Genomic DNA, 20,016 nt, shown 5'->3' on the forward strand with positions numbered 1-20,016 from the left:
AGGGCTCACTATCACCAGGTTGTGCCAAAAATGGGACACATTCGTCTTCAGCTCAACAGCACAACAAGCCTCTCAGTGAGACAGCCTCTGACATATCACCAGTCGACCCACTGCTCTGTGTCAGTTACGAGCGCACCTCAGGCCTGAAGTCAGCAGAAGGGGACGGAAGTCTATTGATCGGGACAGTCTTGCCAGCCTTGGCTCATAATGCCTCTTTATTTTGTGCCCCAGAGGAAATAACTCAGTTTATTTATAAGACATTTGAGTTAAGAATTCTCCTTACGTCTCAATTAGCTTCGGTGTGAGTATAGATGCATCTTTACCTATTAGAGATGTGGGAAAACACTGCAAACTTGCTATTAATGCAAGCCAGAATTAATGCAAGGATGATATATTACTGCCTATGTCCGACCACAAGCGGTGGAGTTAGAGGTTACATTTCGATTAAAAATCTTCAGATAATTACTTTATAGAGCATCTGAAGTGAAGTTATTTTGGAATTTGTACTGTTCTTTTTGGCGTTATTTATAAACTTTGTTCAATAAAAGGTGCTCTAGTAAATAAACGTATTATTTATAATATTTTTAGTTACAGTACTTCAAAATTATATGTAATATGCATTACATTTACATGTATAGACATTTAATGTTACTAACCCATTAATACCCATCACTTCTTTATTACAGAGTGCTAATATATTATTTAAGCACTATTTATTTATCTAATGAATTCATATTATAAAAACAGTTAAATATGCAGCATGGTAAAATTACCACTTTGCTATAAATCTAGCCTACTTTCATTTTGGACACATTTCTCATACATTTTAGGATGTTAATACTTGTTTGAAAAAAGCAATCCTAATTGAATGTTGACTCAACCGCTTCTTGCAGAGCTTTCTCACCCAGTCTATAAAATGATATACTTATTGTGGTGCTGAAAATATTTGTCGATGAATCAGTTAGTTGATGTACAGATAATTACTCCACAACTTCATTGGTTATTGATAAATCCCTTAAATAAGTTATTATCAATAATGCCAATATTCTCAAATGTTCTGCTTTATATCAGTGTAAATTAAATATGGTTGGGTTTTGGGCTGTTGGTCAGACAAAACAACCAATTTGAGGACATCTTCTTGGATTGTGGGAAGTTTTTTTTTGTCAGCTTTCCAATTCCATTCTTCACTACCATTTTATAAACTAAATGGATAACTAAATTATTCAGAAAAAATAATCAAATAATTCAATTTTAATAAATCAATGTCTTCCTCCTTACAAGAGTGCTCTATTTTTTGTGACATCAGTTTTTGTTTTGTTTTGTTTTTTTATCTTTTCCGTATAGATGGTTATCCAGTTGTTCCCATTACGGCAGACGGTAGTCCACAGCCTGTTATCATGTGATGTTATCTCCCTCAAGGTAAAATTTATTTTGTGTGGGAATGAATTGAGAACAATGCTGGAGACCTGCTCCTTTTTCCCCAAACCTATTGGTGACATTTCTAATTCATGTACCTCGCTGCAGTCTCCCTGAGGACATCTCACTTTCTCTCTTTTATTGATATTTATTGTGTGACGCTGTCTAGGTTCGTGGACTGTGACAGCTCACTCTCCAAAGCAGCACTTGGATTGTTTGCTGCTGTGCGCAAAGCAATAATGCATTTGTCACCTGCTGCCAAACGCCATGCACTCCACCATTCATCTTTTTGTGTTCCATTTTCTATACAACAAAAGCAAAAATATGTCCTACCTTGCCATGGCAGGTACGGGAATAAATGCAGATCTGAAATCAGAAATCTTCGACTAATCTGCACGCCATTATTACAGAAACACTTGGTTTGGTGTTTTTATTCATGGTTGCCCAGGCTGTACATTTAAAATGGTCTGGATGTTGTTGTAAAAAAAGTAAGACACACCAAATAAATGTCACATTAGAGGCATGAAGCATATTAATGTTTCAATAATACATGTGCTAGAGTGAAAATGTACCTGCCCACTTGTACTCAAGTACACTGCTGAAATTCATGTTTAGAATTCACCATGGAAAATGTAATTTTATGGTAATTCCAGATTATTACTTAAAACTTGGTTCTTTTATATGGTTAATCACATTGGTAATGCTGCAATAGTGTTGTACTCAAGTTAATTAATGAGGTGTAGGTCTATTATTTAGACAGTTTTTAATTCTGGGGGGTGGGTGATGGGGGGTGGAGTCACGGGCTGCATCCCTTGATACAGCCAACAAGTCCAACATTGTAAGTATGAAATAAACTGCATGCAGGTTTCTTAGTGGCAGTTTTATCAGAGGAGAGTATACATTTTGGAGGAGGCACACATCAGTTATGCATATTCAGATCCTACACGCCAAGTCCTTAACACACAAGTATAAATGCAGCTTTAGAGATGTTTGAGAGCTTCAGTAGAAGCAACAGTAGTGACTGTGAAGCAGAAACAACATACGAGACAAACAGGAGACGCACATGGGTCACTGCATATAAATGTGGAGAGTATTGGGGTGGTAATAGAAATGGATGAACTAAACAGACAGAGAGAGACTAAGAGACTTTGTTTGTTATCACATACTCTTATAATTGTGCTGTATTGCCTATAGAGAGATTGAGATTATATGAAAAGATTTTTCAACACTGCCATTTTTACTGTCAATTCACAAGCCACTAATTTTGTCTCCTGAGAGCAGAAAACAGCAGTTCTTTAGAGGGAGGAGCAGGGAAAGATCTGCAGATTGTACTGAATAGATGGCACATGTGATACAGTGATGACAGTCATTTTGCAAGTGTGCTACAGAAGATGGTAGTATGGAAGTGTCCACATACGAATGTCTTCCTCAGGGTTTAAAGACTATTGCAAATTGTACATGGCTTATAGTAACAGAAAACTTTCTTTCACTTCTCTGATTCGTTCCATTTAGTCGTCTGTATTTCTTCACTTACAACGTTACTGTCAAAATATGCACTCACGTGGTACGCTACATAGGCTTACAATAACTATACTTTCTCACTTGCTTCATTTATCTGGCGATCTAAGAACCCCTGGGGATCTATGAACTTTGCAAACTTAATTATGCATGACATATTTAAAATTGCAGATTCTATTTTTTCTGCATTTAAATTTTCTTTGTTTTTTCTTTGTACGCAGGGTGCATAATAGTTAGGAAACTATTCCAGCATTTGCTGCCCCTCTGGTCACTTCTTACAGTCATTATGAACATAGGATATAAGATCAAGCTGTCTTCATAGTGTCATGATATTTCTCCCCGTCTTCCTATACCCCCCAAATCTCCCTCTTTCCCCCTTTCTACACATCTTACCCTCCTTCTCCCTTTATCGTTACTAAACCCTATCAAACCCTTCATAAGCTTTGATCAGGGACCTAAGCCCAAGTATTTGACATACTGAATACTTAGTAAATTAGCATCAGCTGGCAAAAGCGGTCATTTCCCAAACTTATTACTAAGCTTCATCCCCAGAAGGCAATTGAATGGAGATTGATGTCTTGGTAATGCTCATTGAGGTACACTCTGCATTAAGGGGGAGATATCCACCCTGCAGGGCCAATCTGATCAGGGTCACACTGGTGGAGGGTTTAAACTGATCCTGTTTGAGAGGAATGCCTGTTGACTTGAGGACAGAGTCAGATTGCTAAATATGTTGTGGTTTAAAGTTTAGTCTCCTAATCTTCCCATGCAGTAACTTTGGTTTACTTCCACCATTACTCCAGTTTAGTTTGATGAGAGAATATTTCAATACAACAGGTTATAAATCCAGTCAACTAAATAAAGGCAATTAACCACAAACGCATTATCAAGATGCTATGGATAAAGAGTGCCAAAAAATTGTTTCAATACTATATACTGTAGCTATGCATACCTTAATCACCCTATCAGGGAAACCACATTTATGTATCTAAAATAAAACACTGAACTGGAACACTCCCAGCAGTCCAATTGGGCCTATTTCAAAGCCTTCTTTGGTAAAACAGCTGCCCTGAGCTGTGGCCAGAACATTATCGATGCCTTTTATGACATCAGACGATAGAATAACCTGTGAGAAAAAAAAACGTTAGGTTTAAAGTAAAGAGCTCAGGAAGTACCGACAGGTATCGGCGACCAGAGGGACTGCATCTTTTGTGGTTGCAGAAGATAAAGCTTGTGTGTGGCAAGGATGTGGAGAAGCCATGGAGAAAGAGTTTCAGTTCTCAAAACCGTCAGACGGCTCAGGAATAGGAAGCTGTCGTTTATCATAAAGGGATATCCTGATCCTGACTGGCATGCTGTGTGGAGATGTGGAGGGCTGAAAATTGTTAATTTTTGAAAGTTGTAAATCTCTTAACATAAATCCAACATATTATTAGCAAATATAAATCCCCACTGATGATATGCTTACTGGCCTTTAGCTAAGGTAATCACTTAGATCCAAATATCCATCCAAATATATAGTTAATCCTGAGGGTTCACTGTGCCACATGTATGTTTGACATTTAAAGATGTTTTATAAAATCACGCCAACTATTTTTATCTTAATAGCTTAGTATTCTATGCAAAAACTGATATTTATAAAGGCTTTGGGCTGCCCTACAAGTTATTTTAGGCCCAGTTTACTATGTAACTTCATTTTATTCAAGGGGGTCCCTGCTCTGTCTTTCTATGAGAATCAGGGGTCCTTGGTCCAACAAGCGTTGAAGACCACGGCACTAGACAAAACCGCAGATGACCACATACACACTAATCCTCTTTGACACTTCAGCACATGGATCCTCAAGACTGGTTTTAAAAGATTATTTTGTGACAATGGCAGCTGGCTCTCTGAAATTTTAAAGCAAGTCAGGGGTTCATCAGCAAGTGAAAAAGGCAAAGCAGTTCAATCATTGCTGTGGACACAAAACACTATGGTTATTGGAGAGAGCTTAAAGATGAAAAGACCGATTATTTGCAAGAGAACACTTGAGCGCCTTTGCCGAGTTATTCTCATGGGTGAAAAAGCCAGAGCTGTGCCAAGATCTGCACAAAAGCTGCTCTCCATTCTGAGAAGCCACACGGCATACCTCAAAATATGCTCAAATTTAATATACCTTCTTTTAATAACATACCATAACAATTAATACAAATAAGAAAATGTCAAGAACAGTTAATAGGAACGTTTGTCCACAAAAGTATTTGAGAGAACGTTTAAAATACAAACAAATCTGATAAACTGAACTAATCACCAAAACAAGCAACACTACCATGGCAACAGGACTACAAATATTCTTGTGAAAGAGCTGAGACAACCTGATGCATAAACACCAGAGCGTAGGAGTGTGAGGTTGTGGAGTTAAATAGATATAGTTACAAGATAAAGAGTGTGAGGACACAAGAAAATGGATAAAAGAAGAACAAGAGGGTGTCAGGTATGAAGGAGTGCAAAAGAAGGGCATCAACTAATATGGTCTAATAATAATATTTTGCTGTCTGTACTTCATTTACTACAGGGACTACAGTAACGTTTGGGAAAACAAGACTAATGGGGGACGGGACAAATATTGGTAAATGAAGACATAAGCAGTAGTCCAGCCAGTCAGTGAGCTGCACCTACACCCAGCGACGGACGTATAACTCTTTATAAATATCTGATTGTCACAGCCATGCGGCCCCTTAACAGTAAACGGCGGCCCATATCATTTCTCTGAGCCCCATTTTAAGCGTCAATAATAATTTTCTTTGGCCAGCTGAAATCATTCACACCTATCAGAAGAGTAATCTGATCAGTATTGAAACAACATATGAGTCACTTGATATCATGGTTACCCTCTACAGTCGCACTTTTACATCAGTCTGCAACTCTGCTTTGTTTTGTAGCAAAATTACTTATTCAGATCAGATGTTCAAAAACGTACATGGTTTGAAATACGTAAAACAAATGTACCTGCATTTCTTTTATTTGATTATTTGTCTGCAAAAGTTAAAATGAAGCAATGCCTTCTGGGAATTTCAAGACACAATCGAGTAGACTGAGTCAGCGGGGTTGTTGGTAGCTGAAGATTGGAAGTTGGAAGCTTTAGGCTACTGTTGACAAAAAAAAGAATGAATCGAGGCACCACGGGTCACAAAGGGGAGGGGGGGCAGGCATAGAAAAAGAGAGAGAAATATAAGAGCACTGTTGGCTGATGCTGAAAAAGGCTGCAAACTGTCTGATTTGTTTTTAAAATCATGTGCAGCTTCAGCTAGAGCTAGCGCCTTATACTGTTAGCACTAATGTTAGCGACACATCTGAGCCAGATGGCGAAAGACAGGACAGTGAGGATTATGAGGAAGAGAAAGAACAAAACGAGCAAGAGCAGGATGAAGACATAGACATGGATGACGATTCTATGGAACTAACCAACACAGAACAACAAGCCTGCTGTGGGTCTGAATGTGGATTACCAGAAGCAACAGAGAAGGAGAGCAATGCTGCACGAGGGAGTGTAGCAACAGGTACAGTAAGTGTGGCTCCTTCAGAAGATCAGATCAACCATTTTTATTATGGAGTAACTGGCTCTGATGATTTATTTATTTTTTTATGCATTGGGGATGCTATCTGTGTTTATCTGTATTAGTATCTACAGTTCGTCACTGCCCACACCTTATTAACCTCTGATTCAAGAGCCGCTGTGGGAGGAACTTTGTCAATCATTGTGCGAGAGAGTGGGATGTGTGTCAGAGTGGAAAGGCTCTTTCTGTAGACTCTGAAACAAACTATTGCACACACATACTCTGCCCCTCAGAGGGAACTATTGATTTCTGTTGGATGTATTCCCAAAAGGGGAGCCACAAGTGCAGATGCTTTATTTATATTGTGTGCATGACTTTATTGGTGAACAGGGAAACAGATTGATCCTTATGTTGCTGGTTATAAGCCAAGGCCACCCAATTTGGGGCCAGCGGGTTAAGTGTGGCCCGTGCTGTCTTTGTTTTTGCCTGCCATAAATTTGAAATGCACATGCTTACACTCCTCTTATTTTAAAAGTATGACAACGAAACGTACATTTTCTGCAGTTAAAAAGCAGTTTAACAGCAATGTAAAGCACAGTGTTAGTGAACCTTACATTTAAATTACAAACGTAATAAGAATTATGGTATTCTTCAACATCAACATTTATTTTTGGCCTGTGGCCTTCCTCCCAGATACATTTTGGCCCGTCATATGAAAGAATTTGGGCACCTTTGTTATAGGCTGACACTTCAGGTCAAATTGATATTTCAGAGAGTGGATTTTCCTTTAAAAGCTCTGAAGTATTTCACTTGGCAGTAAATAACAAATAAGGGTCTGAACAGAAAACAGGTATGGTTGCCTCAATTTGCACGTTTTTACTATCAACTCCGCCTCTCACACAACAGTCACTCAATGTTTCACGATTTGGGGAAAAATATGAATCATGATTTTTTATCCTAGAACACGATTCTCTGACATTATTTGTTTCTCATTAAGTGTAATGTTTATTGCACACTCGTGTAATGTTTATTGCAATAGTTCGGTAACTATTACTTGTGCTGGGTACACTCGATATTAGTAATTAGCAGAATTAATGTCCAATGACACAAAAAGATTACAAGTTATAACCATGAGGATCTTTCCCATCATCACATCCAATCTCAAATGATAAGGGTTTGCAATGACTTTCCTAGTTAGCATTTGTGTCAATTCGGTGGTCCTCTGTGATGCTTAGGAAAATGTTTCACTGACAAAGTACGATTTCAAAACAAAAGCTGCCAAAGATGGAGCGTCAGTGGAGTTGTTGTATTTAATAGGATCATCCTGTGTGGACAGTCTGCTGTCAACAACAAAAAAAAGAAGTCCAAAGATTTATTTTGTGAAAACAGCAACATCACAAAAGAAAGCTATAGCATGTGTGCACAGAAAAAAAACATCTGTGCGACATAATAAATAGTGCAAAATAGAAATTGTGAAGACACTTCGTCTTCTGTTCCTATTCCCCCCACAAGGTGACTGAGGAGGAACACCCTCGCTCTTATGGAAATGCTGACTTGGCACTTTGGATTTCATATTTTACCTCAGGATGAAATTCCAACCCAATCTTTGTCTTTTGACAGTCCTCTGTCCCCTAGATCTTCCAGAGAGACAGAGGAAGGTGTCATGGGACACAGAACAACAGATGGCCATCTCTAATCTAAACAGTAAAGATTAATCAAGTTTAGAAGTAGTAAAAAGATATAGGGAGACTAGTGTGGCAAGTGAACAGCAGCCTTCACGGACACACAATCCAACGAGACAATTCTGAATGCGAACTTGGAAATCATCCACGTCTTCTTGATGAGATGTGTGCTTTTTAAATGTACAATAACACAAATGTGAGTAGTTACTACCTAGCGAGTGAGAAATGAGTAGTTAAAAAATAACTTGAGGACTATATTGTAGATAATGATAAGTTACTAGACTGGGAGACACTATATTTATGTACCATTCTGAAATGATTAGTTCATAAATAAATAGTGACTCAGGATAACAACCACTTTCTTCATTCCCAAATAACACTGAAACCAGCACCAACTAGTCTGACCCATTCATTACTCATTACTTGATCATTAGTTACTCTTTTTGTACTCCACCAATTGGTACATTATAGTGAATAGTTAAGTAATCCCTCATTACTTCCTTATTTTGTTAATTTAGTCTTTAATTTTGGGCTAATCTGCTGGCTCCCAGATGAAACAGGAGTTCAGACCCCAGCTAGCATGCATATTTGATAATAATAATCCATAACTGTTTTGTCACCAGGCCTAAGAATTTGCTGTTTAATGCACTTTAAGGTTTAATCCTGAATTCCTGATAGACTTGTATGACCACATTATGTTTATTAAAAACATTTATAATAATAATACATTTTATTTATAATGCCCTTTACATTTCAAATGAAATATCGAAGTGCTACAGTATCAAGGAGTTAAAAACAGTTTCCAGAATATAACAAAATCAACAAGCAATAGTAAAACACCATAAGACTAAAATTAAAACAATGACTGTTAAAATTACTGTTAATTAATTACCATTATTGGATGTGAATATGCCTACTGCAAATATAAAACTCTGAGATATTTGTTTCTACTTCTTCATAGAAAGATCTACAGTATGCCTGAGAATGTGGGCTGAAAACCAAACGTGTATTTTCCTAAGCCTTAATAGCCTCACCCAGTTTTCATACAGAGGAGGTGTGACATGGGCTGGTAAATGTGCTAGTGCTTGATGCAGGGCAGGTGTTAGCAAGGCAGTCTTTTACCATCTGTATAACACATTAGAAATCATGATGCTGTGCATAAGCTGGACAGCACCAGTCCTGATATCCCATTGGCATTGGCCCTAAAACCATGTTCATGGTATTCTCAGTAAATTAAGCATTAAAGACTTAGAAGCCAGAAGATTTTGAGGCTATATTTCTCACTTCCCACATGGTAATTGGAATTGGTCTTACTGCATATCTATCCTAAATCCACATGCAATGAACGGGTGTTCATGGGGGGCAACAGAGCATCCGTTCATGGAGTCAATAGAGCAGTCGGTGTGTATTTGCTTTCTGACAAGAAAAGCAAGATTCAGTAATTAAACAATGATTCTAAATAAATCAAATATGTTACACTATATCAGCTTTAATACTTTTTAATTGTCTGCAGTACTGTATATGCCTCTTGCTACTGCATAATCAGTACCAGGGGGAGAAACAGCGAGTTGCAATGTAGAGGGAATAGCAAGTATTCCATGGATTGTTGTTGAATTAAATTAATATAGTGAGTATTCCTAGTATTTGTAAAAAGGGATTTTGTGAGGTACCAGTATTTATTTGTCTATGGCTCTGAGCTGGGACGCAGTACTAAGGAGAGGCAGAGAGACAGGAGATAGTGAGAGACAGGAAGAGAAGAGCAGACAATGTGCTGCAGCTTTTATTTAGCATTTCAGTCTTTAAAGAATAAGTTCACTAAGGATACCTTGCAGGGAACTAATAACTTCTATACAATGAGGATACGGTCAGTGTTTTCAAGGCATATACAGCCCGGTGTGAGAGAAGACAAGAAATAACAGAACTAGTGCTTGTTCATTGAGCATATTGCAATTTTAGGACAGTATATTTTTAAGTGACCAGCAGCCATGTAAAATATATAATATTTTACTGACAGAAAGGCGCATGGTGGTAAAAAAGATGGGTCGATTGCACCTCATTTTAGTGTGAGTTTGGCTAGAAGAAAACGCAGCAAATGTTCCCCCTCCATTAATTAAGCTCTTGAGCAGCCTTTGTCTAATAATATAATAACAACATCTTTCAACCAACTCTGTACGCCTACTCTAAGTGAGAGATATGTCAAGATACAGTAACAGACATTATTGGTTGTGAGAATGCATTTTCTGCCCAGTAAATGAGACAAATTTCCAAGCATATTATATCAATTAGGGATGGTAAATCTCTCTCATGATGATGTTTATCAACAGTGAAGTTTCATCGAAGGCTGCAAGTTAACTGGCTAACCATTATTGTTGTGCTTTCACGTTGTGTGCCAGGGAAATAACATGTCGTGTATCATGCATTACATTCAAAAATTAAAGTTAAACCATTAAAATAGTAAGTTCAAGCATTCAAATTTGATCTCTCGAACCCTTGAGAAAAAGGTTACGGGTGTTTCATAACAATATCAATGAGGACTGGCGAGTTAAATTGGCCGTCCTACAATGAGCCGAGCATGCCAGGCAGATACACAGCTGACACTTACGCAGGTGAATATGGTGGACAAGCTCGGTCACACACTCCGGAGACATCTGCGGACATGTGTCGGGAGTGCTATAACGCAAACGGTTCTGGGAAAGTGACTGCATGTGTCCACGACGATGCAGGCAACATCGTGGCTGCGCAGCTGGTACAATTTTGAAGCTTTCTGTGGATGCAGAAAGCATGTCTGAGCCTCCAGGACTGGTGAAGTGGGACTCAGTTGCCTGCTAACAGTTAATGATTAGATAACGAGGGTTAGTTATCAGATTATTTCCAACCCTATGTTGACGTATTTGTCGTATTGTAGTTGTCTGTAATCCTGGCCAATGTTCTCTGTATGTAACTGAGGGTTTCAGTCAGTGGGTGGGAGGACTACAGGGAGACTTTGGCAGAGATCAGGTAAGTTTTTTTCTCTCTGCCTGGGGGGGATTGCTAAAGGAGTCTGCTATTGCAGTTGACAGCTATATTTTGGTGAGCCACTGGATTATTTCAGTTTTTATGACACGTCAGAGTCAAAGTGTGGGCTACTTTCATGAGCCACTGTCCATCACTTTGAAGATTTTTCATGGAAAGGCAGACTGAGAGACAACAGGTGGAGCAGACTGGCTGTATTTGTGATTGTGCTTTGCGAGAGTCAGCATGTTTCAGTGGGTTTCCTTTGCAATTGATATCTGGGGAGGTGGTTTCCAAACATAATATTGTTTGTTTATAACCACTAATGAAATGGGTTACTATTCTAATTATCACTAATGGTTAGAAGCTTGTTGGTTCATATTTTTACCTAATCAAAACAAAAGTAGCCATCATTCCGTTAAACGTAAAGCCTGCTGTGTTTGAGTTCAGTAAGTGGGTATAATAAAAATCTATAGAAGCCACATGTACTTTTTAAACTCAGTGAAGTCGGTCTGAGGGTCTGGCACAAAAATGCATGCTGGTAGACCAGTGTGGAACAAGCTCTCACGAGGCTGCCGACATGGTAGACTAAGTTTCAAAATGTGTTCAAAAAACTACTTTGTCAAAAAAATAAGTGTGGTAATAAACATGACAGAGATGCTGCTCTCATCTCATCCTTTTTGGAAACTGTCGTCTTCGACTGGAATCTGACTAAGAAGACAAACGTTTAGTCAATAATGATGCAGCTCAGGACCCCAAAGAAGAAATTATGTTCTTTGTGAACTTAAATTCCCCCTGTCTTCTGTATGCTTGTTGAACTATTTACATTTGGTCCGTACGCTGATCAAAGGCCTCAATCTTGAGATGGTTTTAATGAGGGCTTCCGGCAGCCAATTATTCAGAATGACCTAATTGCATGGAATACTTCTGCCACACACACACACACACACACACACACACACACACACACACACACACACACACACACACACACACACACACACACACACACACACACACACACACACACACACACACACACACACACACACACACACACACACTTCCTTTTCCCTTTTCTTGCCTATCAATGTGTCTCTCTCCTCTTTCCTTCCTCAGTCACGCTCACATTAAAATTTCTTTTTGCAACATGCATTTATTGTGTGCGGAAAAGAGAGAGCCACATTGATTAATCTGATTATTGAAAGACAGATCCATGTCAAAGAATAACAAGCGTGCAGCCCATGCAGCTTTGGTGCATTCGAATAAACTAGAGGTGAAAAAAAAAATACATGGTGCTTGTGTTTTTGGCATTTTGGGTTAAAGTTACATGTAAAGAGCATTTTGATGATATCCTGCTTTCTTAGTTTAATACATTCCTGACAGATACAGGATGTTAGTAGTCTGGCTATCACAAGACCAAGCCAAGTTCAATAGATTTGAGACTGAGCAGATTTGAGACCAATCAGACCAACGATCCGGTGGACGTAGAAGCGACAGCGGCATCAACGGGTTTCCTGTGCTTCGGTGGCGTTCAATAGCCGCTATGTTGAATGTAAACAAGAAGCTGCTTGCTCGCTTCTCTTTCTTCATCGCGTTAAACAATAGCCAATACCGCGCCAGATATGTAAGCCAGTTTGTGATTGGTTCTCACAAAATTGTGAACTGAAGCAGGAAAATTAAACGTGCAGGTTTTTAGACAGAGCTGCAGGGTGAAATCAAATTGCCGGCAGATTTAAATATAAGTGTTTAGCTCTTGCTTTGTGAATAATACAGAGCTTTAGATGTAGCAGTTGCAATGCATCAAAGTAACTAAATTGTTTGTAATCCATGCAACTGCCACAAATAACTATTTCTCCATGTGTTCCATTTTCCATCACAGTCTATTGCTTCAACCCTGATGGATTTCTTTATCTAAAATATGTTACAACAAATGTAACCTTTTCTTTCAAAGTGTTTCTTTCACAAAAAAACTAAATGTAGTCCGGATTTATTTTCACAATGTATCTTCTGGCTGAAAGGTGTAAAAAACTGTAGGAGATGAACAGTACATACAAAAGATATTTACCCATTAGCAGGCACTCCCTGCCTTTTGTTGTGCAATGAAATCTTCACACTTAAGTAGGGATGTAGTATAATTGTTTACTTTTGTACTAAATGCTCTTGTCCACCTTATACATGTATATATGCACAACACAAATTATCCCACCTTTTATTAGTATACATAATATTGTATATTGTCAATAAATTGTATTTTTTTCCTCTCTCTTTTTCTGTTTTTCCACCTAAGCTGCTGCAGTAAAATGTCCTCCCAGGATTAATAAAGTCCTTTATGGAAATCAAGTTTTAACACTAATCAGTGGTACTTTTCCAGCACTGTGACAAGGTAAATATAATATATTTTGAAGTACTTTCTCAACATAAAGTAAATAAAGCTAATAAAAATAAAAAAAATATGAATCGTTCTAACATTCACTACTTTTTAGTAAGTTGATGAAGAATTCATTGAGCTCAGTGTTTTTGCCTTTGAGGTTCCTTACAGAGTCACATGCCAGTGTCTTACCAGAGACAATTACTCCCATTGCTGCCTTTTGTTCCGGTCTCAAAGTGATAGATGCCTCTCTCCTATTATAAATACTGTAGGTCTGCTTGGTTTCTTATTCTGCAGTATCGTGGCTACAGTTCTTAAATCATGGAAGTGCAGCTCCAAAATAAAGAAAGCTGCATCTATAAGAGTGGTGTGGGAAGCGGCTTTGTGAGCGGCAGGATGGAAAACAGTGAATGTAATAAAAACAGAGAAGATGATCTGCTCTCTCTTTTTCCACTATACTGTTTAAATACACAAGCTATGTATGTAAATGATCTCTATATGTATGCAAAGCTCAATCCAACCATTTGTTTTCACTGCTTGTGCAGTCATAATAGCAGCAACAAGTATTTTTTCCCCCTCCATCAACCATCAACATCTGTGCTAGATGATGCTGCAGCGCCAGAGTATGTGTATGTGTGCGCGTGTGTGTGTGCGTGCGTGAGCATATGCATGTACGAAAGTATGCGGGTGCATCTGTGTGGGCATGTTTTAATATCTGAGAGGAATAGCTTTGTATAGCTTTGATCAGCGTTTTGACAGAAATTGTGTGGCGTGAACACAAATCTCTCAAATTGGACTAATTTTTCAAGCTTCCAATGTTAGATAGGTCACCTGTCCCACGTCTAAACATTCAGAACAGCATCCTAAAATGTAACCGTTCTTGCATTATTGTGGCAAAATTCACAGCTTTGTTCTTGATAATTGTGTCTGTAATTTCACACTTTAATCTGAGTATTATGAAGCAGAGAGAGCACTGATGTTGATACAAAGCATAGAGCTAGAGTAGATATATGACAGCATGGCAGCATTTTGTAACAAACATTTCATTTTCATCAGGCTAACATCCTGGTAGAAGTACAATATCATTATATAATTTAATTAAATCATTTGAATGTGCCTGTAACTTTGTGCACATAGACTGGGCATAGATGTAAAACTCATCTGTGGTGGATACCTTTCTAAATCATATACTGTATATTTCTCAAATAATTCTAGTCCAAGGATAAAATGACTTCACTCAAAATCATGAGCCTGTGTAAGTTGTTACAGCTATTACTGCAAATGTATTTGTGAGGTGGTAGGTAGAATGATTCTATTTCACCTCTAATCATCCAAGGATTCTTGTCATCATGACACAGAGACGGTGTCTCCTGCTGCTCTGAGGGCCTGGTGGACATTGGACAATTACTGCTCTCAGCTGCAAAAAAAAACAAACAACCTTTGACCCCTCACCTGAACTTCACTTCCCTAGGGGATCAACTCTGTTGGGACACTTTCAGGACAGTAAATCAAATAACTTCCCGTTTATACACTGTAAAAATATATTGTTGTACAGACTAGTCATTACTTGTATTAACAGACTTTAGGCCCCTTTTTAAAGATCAAAGGTGAACCTGAAGAATTTCTCTCTGTGCACAAGTAGCATGTAATCAATGACAAAATAATGCTGTGTGACAGAAAGCAAGCTGTATTACAGTTACTGAGTGTCATCGGTTGGGGTCTTGTCCTCATACCACCACAACAACTGAGTATTATTCTTCTGTGACGTTGTATGATTTACAATTACTCTCAAACGTATCATCTGGGTTCCTGTGTTTTGATGGAAGAACCACAGATGTCAAAGGTTTTATGAAGCCACCGACAGGCAACTAAATGAAACGGTCTGTTAAAATAAAATAACAGATTTCTCTGGGTTTGAACATTGTTGGAAACATTTGGGATAGTGTAAGTAAACAAATCAACAAAATATATAACATGTATAGTCGTATTTAGACATTTTAATGCAGACATTTTACATATTGTACATTTTATATTTCTAATAAAGATATTTATTACAACTCCAAGAAGGAGGAGAAATGAAGTAAGCTTTCCCCTCCCGCTGAGACAGCCCAAAAGAAACTGCCAGTTAATATCGATAGTAACCATGATCTCTGGGCTTTCGCTTTATTTGCCAGGACAACTTTTGCTTTTCAACACAAAGAGCTTTTTTTTTGTGTCACAGTGCTTCTTGTGTGACATGGCAGCTCTGAATTCTAGTCACACTGACTGACAGGCCTTCTATTTAGTTTAAATTTGATTACATTCATTAATCAACCTTCCTTGCTTGGCTAAATTCACTGTTTTTCTATTAGTTTGAAACTCATTTTCCCATCAATAGCCAAACCTTGTTTTTGATAGTAGTATTTGATAACCATTACACATCTTGCCTCGTTATCCTAGTTATACCACTCATAAGTCTTGTCCATGAGTAGAATTTGGGTCAGTTTGCAGCTGTCAAGAATTTCACGCCATTTAATCTGAGACTGATTAAAATACCACATTTATTGACTAAAATATCGTTTGTGATTAAATGGCATAGCTATGGCAGAGCTAGTTTAATCCATTAAACCTGAGCGGCTTCTACTCTTAAATGAGGGGGTGCCCCTATATACGAGCATAAATACAGATGCATTCATTTCTAAAATTGGTTCATATGACTAATTTTAGAAATAATGATCAAATCTAATGCGTACGTAGTATGATAACAGTAACCTGAAAAGTAAGATCTGAGTTGCAGTTCATGAGGTTTCAGGTCTTTGTGGATAGTCTGTTCTACCGAAAGATTGATTATAGTGAAGGAAAAAGACAATATTTCTAACCATCTGTTAATTATATGATCCATTATTGGACTCAAATGAGCGGCCAGCATGACAATCCCATCCATTATCACTCTCTTCAAATCGACTAATTACATGATGGCTTTGCCACGTTTTCCCCAACGGAGGTCCAACAGAACAAATCTCAAAGTTCTATATTTTTTTCTTCACATACTGCAATGTTACTTTAATTGATTGGCAAAATGATTTATTGCACTCTGCATTAGATGCTTGATGTATGAGTGATATGTCATTACAGATACAGAAATCAGTAAATAGCCAAGGATAAATCCTGTTGTCCTCCCCAAAAAATATATTTCTCTTTCAGACATCCTATTTATGTGCTTTATCTACTGTATATGAGTAAATAGATTACACTTACAAGTCTTTTAAGCCGCCAGCTGAGACATAATACTTCGATCAAACTAGTTCAGGATGTTAAAAGGCTGCATAGCTCAAAATAGCACTTGTTAGTTGGGCTAAATGTTATACAACATTTCATTTGAAGCTATAGTGCAGGAGGAGCCAATTTGACAAAATAAAGTCCCCTTTTCCCACACACTTTTACAAACAAAAGCAAACCTATACAAATGTAACTGCCATCTGGCTTTATAATACCTGCTCTGTAATTCAGTCCCATGTTGAATCTGTAACCCGCTATCAATAGTGATGGAAATGACTTGCTAATTTTTTCCCAACGCAGCAACCAGAGGAATTCAACATCTTCCTGTGACAGACAGACCCAATTCTCTTCCTCTGCCTCATCTCACAATTTCATACCCTCATATATTCATATTCCCAAATGAATTGTCCGCCAGGCCTGTTATGAAGCAGGAAATATGTATGAATTTGAGTTGATAGCTAATCAACATCCTCAAAACTGTACACACACACGCACACACGCACACACGCACACACGCACCCACACGCACACAAGCACACACGCACACACACCACACACACACACACACACACACACACACACACACACACACACACACACACACACACACACACACACACACACACACACACACACACACACACACACACACACACACACACACACACACACCACACACACCCACACACACACACACACACACACACACACACACACACACACACACACACAAATAAATGAGAGAAAGAGGAGGAGGAGGTGGAAAGAGAGAAGAAAAAAATGAGTATGACCGAGAAACAGAAAGAGATCAGTGAGGAAGAGAAATTCCATTATATACTCTTTTGGCAGAAATTTAACATTGCATAATTTTTGCAAAGCGAGGAGGAGCACTCCTGCTGTTGATTAGCATTTTCTTTTCACAGCCAAAGAGCATAGAAATGCACCGTTATGTCACAGAGTGCCCCAGCAGCAAGACCCACAGTGCAACACACCTACTGGACTAAAGTGCATCATTTACTTTCTCAAAATGAAAAACAATTATAATGTGTGAGCCCTCTGCATTAAAATGCACATTAATCTAATATAATTTCACATTAATACTGACAATGCATATGCAGCCTTAAGTGACTGATTAGTGTGCTTTAAATAACAAGCATGACAATCGTCTTTATGTATCCTTTTAATTATTCCACTCTTTGGTTGGACAATTCCTCCCCCAGTTTTGGCATCTGTTTCAAATGTCCTTTTTTAATGCTCTGATTTCATTCCCCTCCCCCTCCCCCTCCACTGTAGCATGGCGGTGGCAGCAGTCTCAGCTGCACATGAAATGGAAAAATATCTGCATGGATACTTCAATTGCATAGGTGGAACTTTCATGGCTGTGATATGGATGAACTGACCCTTATATGCGTGCTACTGATTAGGGACGGGGAAAGAGCAAAAATCATATGTATCGTGATTTTTTTCCCTACAACTTTCAGAATAAATTCTTTTCCCTATCTATATTTTTATTTATTTTCTTATCAATGATTCACCTAAATATTTTCTGTTTACATGGCACCCCCCACGGCAACAACATCATATCCGTTTCCAGCAAAACAGACGGACAGCAGAAAATGCAGTCTGTACTCCTTTACAAATTAAATAAACGTGTTTTAAATTATTTTTAGAAAACAATTAGTTTTTAGAAATGTCTCATGATATATTGTCCCTAGAAGTGTATTATTAAACTTTGTTTATGTTAAAGAAGGAAAAGAAAATCAGAATACTTCAAGGATCGCAATAAATGAAAATAAATACAATACAAATCAAAAACCATGTACATGAAAGAATCGAATCAGGACAAAAGCATATCGTCCCAGCCATACCACTAATCAAGCCTACCATTCTCTCCCAGTGTAACTAAAATCCTACAGTGGCCACATGCACAATGCTGTAACAGTAAAATTGTATATATATTATAAAAAAATAAATAAAGAAAACTTCAAAGTTATACTTTTTGAGCTATGACAGCATTTCTTGCATTTAGAACTAAACTGAAGTCCCCACATGTGACTCAGCAGTTTGAAACAGGCACCCAGACAGACACTCAGCTGGAGCCCCAAATATCCGAGCAGATCTCCCTCTCTCCCCCGCTGTGACCACTTCTACTTATACTTATTAAGTGATTCTTCAATTAGTTCTATACTGATTCTGTTTGCTCAGCAGCAAATATTCAACATCCAAACTGTCCCTGGGCCTCTCTCCATCAAATGATATGCTTTATTGTCATGTTGAGGTAGTAATACAGTATAAATAAATAACAAAATGAAAACAAAAGGCTATTTGTTTCTCTGAAACATTCAAACAACGCAGGAGTCAACATGTCTGAACCCTAAGATACTGGAAGTCCGGAGTGTTGAGGCCTGTCCAATTGGGGGGGGGTGACATGCAGTAAATGGCAAGCTAACTGCTCCATCAATTAATTTTGGAGACACAGCTCACCCTACCTTTCTTTATTCAATGCACTTTTTCCACTTGCTACTCCTCCCGCCATTATGGTTCAGAACACTATAGCAACAATATAAAGATGCCCTATCAAGCCACCTGGGGTCCGTTTCAGAAAGCAGGTTTAGTGAGAACTCAGAGTTTGTTAAGTTGTTGATGAGGGAAACTCTGGGTTTTCTGTTTCAGAAAGAGAGGTTGATTAAACCTGAGAGAGAGAGGGGTTACTCAGTTCCAGAAAGAGATATAGCTTGAGCTCAGAGTCAGTTACTATGGTAACTAAGCCTGTGGACCTAACCTGGTCAGGAGCAGGTGTTCTTCAATAAACCTCAAGTTTCTCTGTCTCCTCCCCCTGACACAGCGCTCTTTCATTTCCTCATTCATTCATTCATTCATTCATTCATTCATTCGTTCGGTCTGTATCAGGCACATTTTAGCGCAGTTTGTTATCTGCATGAAACAGGGTTGGTTTATTAACTGTGTTAGGCAAATCAGACTGCGTTTTTGTTGTGAACACGGCATTTCCTTTTGTCGACGTTCCTGTTGATAAAGAAGCTGTATTACTTTACAGGGACAACATGCGTCGGGAGATGATATTGAGGCCCCAACTATAGATGTATTTTCCTTTCCAGATGACTACCTATTTGAGCCGTATTGTTTTTTTCCCCAGTCTATGCAGTCATGTAGCCTACATAACTTTATCTGTCCTCATATCACCTATCGTGGACATGCGCTACATCCCAGCACATTCTGTGTGTTGCA

The sequence above is a fragment of the Etheostoma spectabile genome, chromosome 13, assembly GCF_008692095.1.
Source record: "Etheostoma spectabile isolate EspeVRDwgs_2016 chromosome 13, UIUC_Espe_1.0, whole genome shotgun sequence".
Classification (NCBI taxonomy): Eukaryota; Metazoa; Chordata; class Actinopteri; order Perciformes; family Percidae; genus Etheostoma; species Etheostoma spectabile.